At 41.2% G+C, this 5,913-nt stretch overlaps 1 pseudogene; it reads left to right on the plus strand.

The window, feature by feature from the left end:
- Positions 1-3,414: 3,414 nt before the first annotated feature.
- On the plus strand, positions 3,415-4,058 carry LOC142442494 (general transcription factor 3C polypeptide 6 pseudogene; annotated as a pseudogene).
- Positions 4,059-5,913: the final 1,855 nt, after the last annotated feature.

Consider the following 5,913-nt stretch of genomic DNA (forward strand, 5'->3'; position numbering starts at 1 on the left):
CTCTGCTCCAACCCTCCTCATTCACATTGATATAATTGTTTTGGACCTTTTGATACCCGATCCCACTGATACCTCATGAGGACACACAGGCTTGTGTGCTTCCATGTGGGCTTTGTTACTTAATGGTTCCTTGTTTAACTTCAAGCCTTTAAGACCCCAGATGCTATCTCTTTTGATAGCTGGGCATCATTCGCTCTCTTCACCACATTTGCTTGTGCCCCCATTTTGTTTGTCCTCAGTGGTTGTATCGGGAAGGTGAGTATCCAAGAGTGCCAGGTTATTAGAACAAAGGTTCTTGTGTTTAGGGAGGCCTTGAGTAGAGGCCCAAAGTCCATCTGCTCAGATAGATATTATCATATCATAGGCAGCATTGTACTTCAAGATAGCTCTTGAAATGTCCTTTTTGAAGATGAATGCAATGCCATTCCTCTTGACTGCATCATTCCTGGCCTGGTAAACCATATAATTTTCTCTTTCACAATGGCTAATACCAGTCCATTTCTGCCCACAAACACCTAGAACCTTGATCTTTATGGATTCCATTACATTTTTAATGAGTTGTGCACTTAACTCAAGCCATGGTATTCTTTCTCCATTACCTCATTTGCATGAGGAAACTGGACAATGAATAGGGAAGACTGAAGAATTGATGCCTTTGAATTATGGCGTTGGCAACGAATTTGGACATTCCCATGGACTGACCGAAGAACAAACACATCTGTCTTGGGAGAAGTACAACAAGCATTCTTTGAAGTGGAAATGGGGAGTCTTCATTTCCTGTACTTTGGATCTGTTATAAGGAAGGACCAATCCCCAGAGAAGGGTTTGGTAAGTAGAGGGTCGGCAATAAAGAATGACTCTCTCAACAAGGTACATAGTGGTTGCAACAAGGGACTCCACCCAGTGAGTTTTGAAGATCGTTGAAGGTGGCCCAGTGTCTCATTCTGCTGTCCTAGGGTCACTGTGCATACAAACTGACTTGAGGCTATCTAACGACAATAACAGAAAACAATAATGACAGACAAACTAGGACAGGTGGTTGCCCACCAGGTACAGTGGCCTTTGCTGTGTTTCCAGGTCCATGAAATTGACTCAGGGTCCCTTGTTCTGTGCCCCTTTCTCCATCTCCCTAGTGGGAAGTGGCTCAGGATGTATGCCATATTGTTGTGTCCATGTGCTAACTCATCTTCTCTCACAGTCTTGCTGACAGTCTTGACTATATATTTTTGTCCACCTGATAAGTGATTCTGTGCCCAGGAAAGATGATCCCGAACCCAGCTCACAAAGGGGAGGTACAGCGTCATTCTTCTCAACCAATTGCATCGTCTGGTTTCCTTGTCAAGGATTGTAGGTGTCAGAGGACACAGCATGCTTTGGCATGATTTATTGTTGTTGTTTCTATATCGTTGAGTTGATTTCAAATCATGATGACACCCTTTGACATAGTAGAATGGCCCAAGAGGATAGTCCAGTCTGTGATCTTTATGGGACCAGATCTCTATGTCTGTGGAACCGTTTGGTGGATTTGAACTGCCAGCCTTTTGGTTAGCAGCTGAACACTAAACTGTATTGTTCTAAGGGCTCTTGGTATATTATCAATTGTTAAAATGTGGAAAATCTTCCATGTAGCCTGGAAAAGAGATGTTACACACTTTCCCTATGACTTCTGTCCTGATCTTCCTTGTCCTCCAGCTCCTAAAGGGTTCATGTCTAGCACCTACGATGACTGTTAGGACACTGGTTTCAGGCCTCTTGCTTTGTTGGTCCAGTACCTTGGACTTAGTTTCTGTTAGACGTTTTGTTGGATAATCTCCTTGATGTGACTCAGTCTTTGGAACAGGTGACAAGAGTAATAGCTCTATCTGTTGTCCTATGTGACAGTGACTGAGGTGGGTCTGCAGTGTTGGTGTCCCCAGTGGCAGGCCCTGTAGAGCTTTGTTGGTTGGGTGGTGTGTGTCTGTGCATACACTCTGGCCTTAAAGTGCGTTCATCCTTTAAAAGGGATTTAACCTTTCAATCTCCACTTGTCAGTTTATTGTGCTGTGGTGACTTGTGTGACGCTGGAAGCTATACCAGTTTTCCAAATAGCAACAGGGTCACTCATCGTGATCAAGTTTCAGCAAAGCTTACAGACTAAGAACAGACTAGGAAGAAGGAATAGGGAGTCAATTTTCCAGGGATTAACCACTGAAAGCCTTACGAGTAGCAGTGGAACAGCGTCTGATATAGTGCCAGAAGACGAGTCCCTCGTGTTGAAGGCACTCAGAATCCAACTAGGCAAGAACTGTGTCTTCAAAGGAGGTCTCCCTTAATGATGTGAATGGAGAAAACCTTTCAAAATGAAGTGAAAAATCTGCAAATATTTATTAATAATCAGAACTTAGAATATACAAAGTATGAGACTAGGATAATTGGAAGCTGTCAAAAATAAAATGCAATGCATAGAGCAATATTCTAGGCACTAGTGAGCTGAATGGGCTTGCATCGACTCTGTTGAATTAGACAATCATGGGGTTTACTATGCTGGGAATGACACATTCAACAGAAATGGCATGGCATTCGTCAACAAAAGCACGCTTCCAGATGGATCTTGATGCACAGTGTTGTATGTGACAGAATAATATTCACACAAATATAAGGAAGACTAGTTGACACAACTATTATTCAAATTTATATACTAACCTCCAAAGCCAATAAGAAATAAATTAAACAATTATACAACTATATTCAGTCTGAAATTCATCAAGCATAGTCAAGATGCATCGATAATTACTAGAGATTGGAATACAACATTGGAAACAAAAAGGAAGATCAGTAGTTGGAAAATATGACCTTAGTGATAGACACAAAGCTGGAGATGGCATTATAGAATTTTGCAAGACAAACAACTTCTTCAGTAAAATACCTACTTTTTTTTACCAGTAGCACAAAGAGCAGATGGAATACACAGGAATCATATTGACTACTTCTGTGGGAAGAGCTGACAGAGAAGTATAATATTGAAACTGAAGAAAATTAAAATAAGTCCAGGAGAGCCAAAATATGATCAGACTATCCTACCCGAATTTAGAGTATCTCAAAACAGATCTGACACTTAAACATTAATGATTGAAGACCAGAAGAGTCGTGGAATGCCATCCAGAGGATCATGCATGAAGAAAGGCCATTGAAAAGACAGCAGAAGAGGAAATGACCCAAGCAGATGTCAGAGGAAACTCTGAAATTTGCTCTTGGATATTGAGTAGCTTAAATGAATAAAAGAAATGCTGAAGTAAAAGAGTTGAACACAACTTTTCAAAAGGCAGCTAGAGAAGCTATTGTATTGAAATGTGCACAGAGCTGAAATTATCCCAAAAGGAAGAGCATAGTTACCGTATCTCAAACTGAGGACAAAAAGGACACACTCAGGGTATCATGGCGGCTTCTGAATGGGAGAGTGGACAGGAGCGGGAAGAGGAGGAAGAGCAGTGGGTTTGGTGGAATTCTCAGGAATTACTGATTCAGACTTTCTCTCAAACTATGAAAACAAATGCAAGGTTTTGGGGGTTGACACTGAGAAGCCCATCACGTAAGGGAACATTTATGTCTTTGCTGGGGAGTATGAAGACACCCTTGGGATGTGTGTTATAGTTGAAGAAGATGGGAAGGAACATGTGATAGCCAAGGAACTGACAAAGCGATGTTAACATACAAATGCCATACAACGAAGAAGCTGAACATGACAAGAACACTTCTGACCGAATAGAAAGAAAGAGAAGAAAACATGGGTGGTGTGATCAACAATGATTCTTCCAGTAGAACTACCCAGCATGATTTGCAGCTTTCTACACGAAGAGGAAGACATTGTAGCTCCAGCCCCAAATAAACCCTTAGAGTTGAAGGAGGAAGAGATTCAAATGAAAGATGATTCAGATCTGAGTTAAGAACCAGAGAAACCATTGTACTTAGGGAGAGAAGACGGGAGCTCTCTGATCGAGATGTATCCTTTCGATATAGAAGGGTTTGTTTTTAAGGATTCTCAAGATGGAAGCCATTCCTCAGTGAACTGTTCGTCCTAACGCCTCATCATGAACTTGGTAGTTTTTACATCTGTAGATTTCACTTGTTCATCTATTTTAGTTTTTTTGTTGATTTAGTTTTTTGTACCTTTCCAATAATAGTAAAACCTAATCTAGCAGAGTCATTCCAGACCAGGCATGAAGACTCAAAAACCAAGGCAGAAACTGGCTGACGCAATCCTAGAGACTCACTGCTGTTGAATCCTGGAGATTTGGAATGCTTTACTAAGGTAAGGATGTACGTTTTTGATTACCAGAATCATAAATTACCATCAACTTGTGTTGGTGACTACCATGGAGTCTCAGCTAATGGGGAGCACAGGCACAATGGGACTGGGCGGCCAGAGTGAAGGTTTCTCCAGCGGAAAACAAGTCTGATGCCACTGTGCTGTCAGACTGCATTGCTTGCCCTGTGTCCCACACAGGTGAGTGAGCCTCAGGAGATTGGATCCAACCAAGCTTACTGGGTCCCGTGAGTGTGGATGTCATTCCAAACCTGTGACATCTGCTGCTGATCAAGCAAAGTGTATCACCACTGCCTACTTTGCCTTTTGTGTGGGACAAAGAGAAGCTTCTCTTTTAGTTCAGTCACTCTGTTATAGCCAAACCTACTCCTAATTGATCCAGTATGCATTTTTAAAAACACAAAAAAATCTAGAAAAGTATAAAGAAGTAGAGTGGAAGATTCTTGAGATTTGTAATCATACAAAGGAAACTGATCTAGACCAGTGGTTCTCAACCTTCCTAATGTGCCAAGTCCCAACCCTTTAATACAGTTACTCATGTTGCAGCAACCCCTGCCCCACCATAAAATTATATTTGTGGATACTTCATAACTGAAATTTTGTTACTGTTATGAATTGGGTGGCCCCTGTGAAAGGGTCGTTCAACCCCCAAAGGGGTCATGACCCACAGGATGAGAACCACTGATATAGACTATCATATGGTTCTGATGGAATCAATGCAATGGCAGAATGAACGACCTTATGTGGAGAGGAAAATAAAGTCTTAAATTCTGGGGGGAAAAATTCAAGCCTTGAGTTCCAATGTTGAAACATTCTATGGGCAAAATATTGAAAGATGCAGGAATCATCAAAAGAAGATGGAAGGAATACACAGAGTCACCGTCCCCAAAAGAACTAGTCAACATTCCACCATTCCAGGAGGTAGCTTATGAGCAAAAATCAATGATATTGAATAAAGAAGTTCAAGTTGCACTAAAAGCATTAGCCAAAAGCAAGGGTCAAGGATTTGATGGACTACCCATTGAAATGTGTTAACAAGCTGGTGAAGCACTGGAAGCACTCACTGGTCTGTGCCAGGAAATTTGGGAGACAACTACTTGGCCAACTGATTGGAAGAGATCCATATTTATGCCCATTTCAAAGAAAGGTGATGCGAGAAAATGTGGAAATCATCAAACTATTAATATCACATACAAGTAAGATTTTGCTAAAAATCATTCAAAAATAGTTATGGCAGTACATCAGCCGGGAACTGCCAGAAATTCAAGCTGGCTTCAGAAAAGGACTTGGAACGAGGGAGGTTATTGCTGAAGCCAGACTGGCTGAAAGCAGAGAATACCAGACAATGTTTATTTGTGTTTTATTGACTATGCAACGGGATTTGTTTGGATCTCAACAAACTATGGATAGCATCGAGAAGACTAGGAATTCCAGAGCACCCAGTTGTGTTCATGGAGAACCAGTATATAGATCAAGGGGCAGTTGTTCAGAAAAAGAAGAGAATATTGCTTGGTTTAAAATCAGGAGAGATATCAATATGCTTAACAAATAATCTAAGAAGTACTATAAGTAGAAGAATGAGGAGTCAGGCTAGGAGGAAGGCTCACCAA

Source organism: Tenrec ecaudatus, chromosome 3, assembly GCF_050624435.1.
Source record: "Tenrec ecaudatus isolate mTenEca1 chromosome 3, mTenEca1.hap1, whole genome shotgun sequence".
Taxonomy (NCBI): domain Eukaryota; kingdom Metazoa; phylum Chordata; class Mammalia; order Afrosoricida; family Tenrecidae; genus Tenrec; species Tenrec ecaudatus.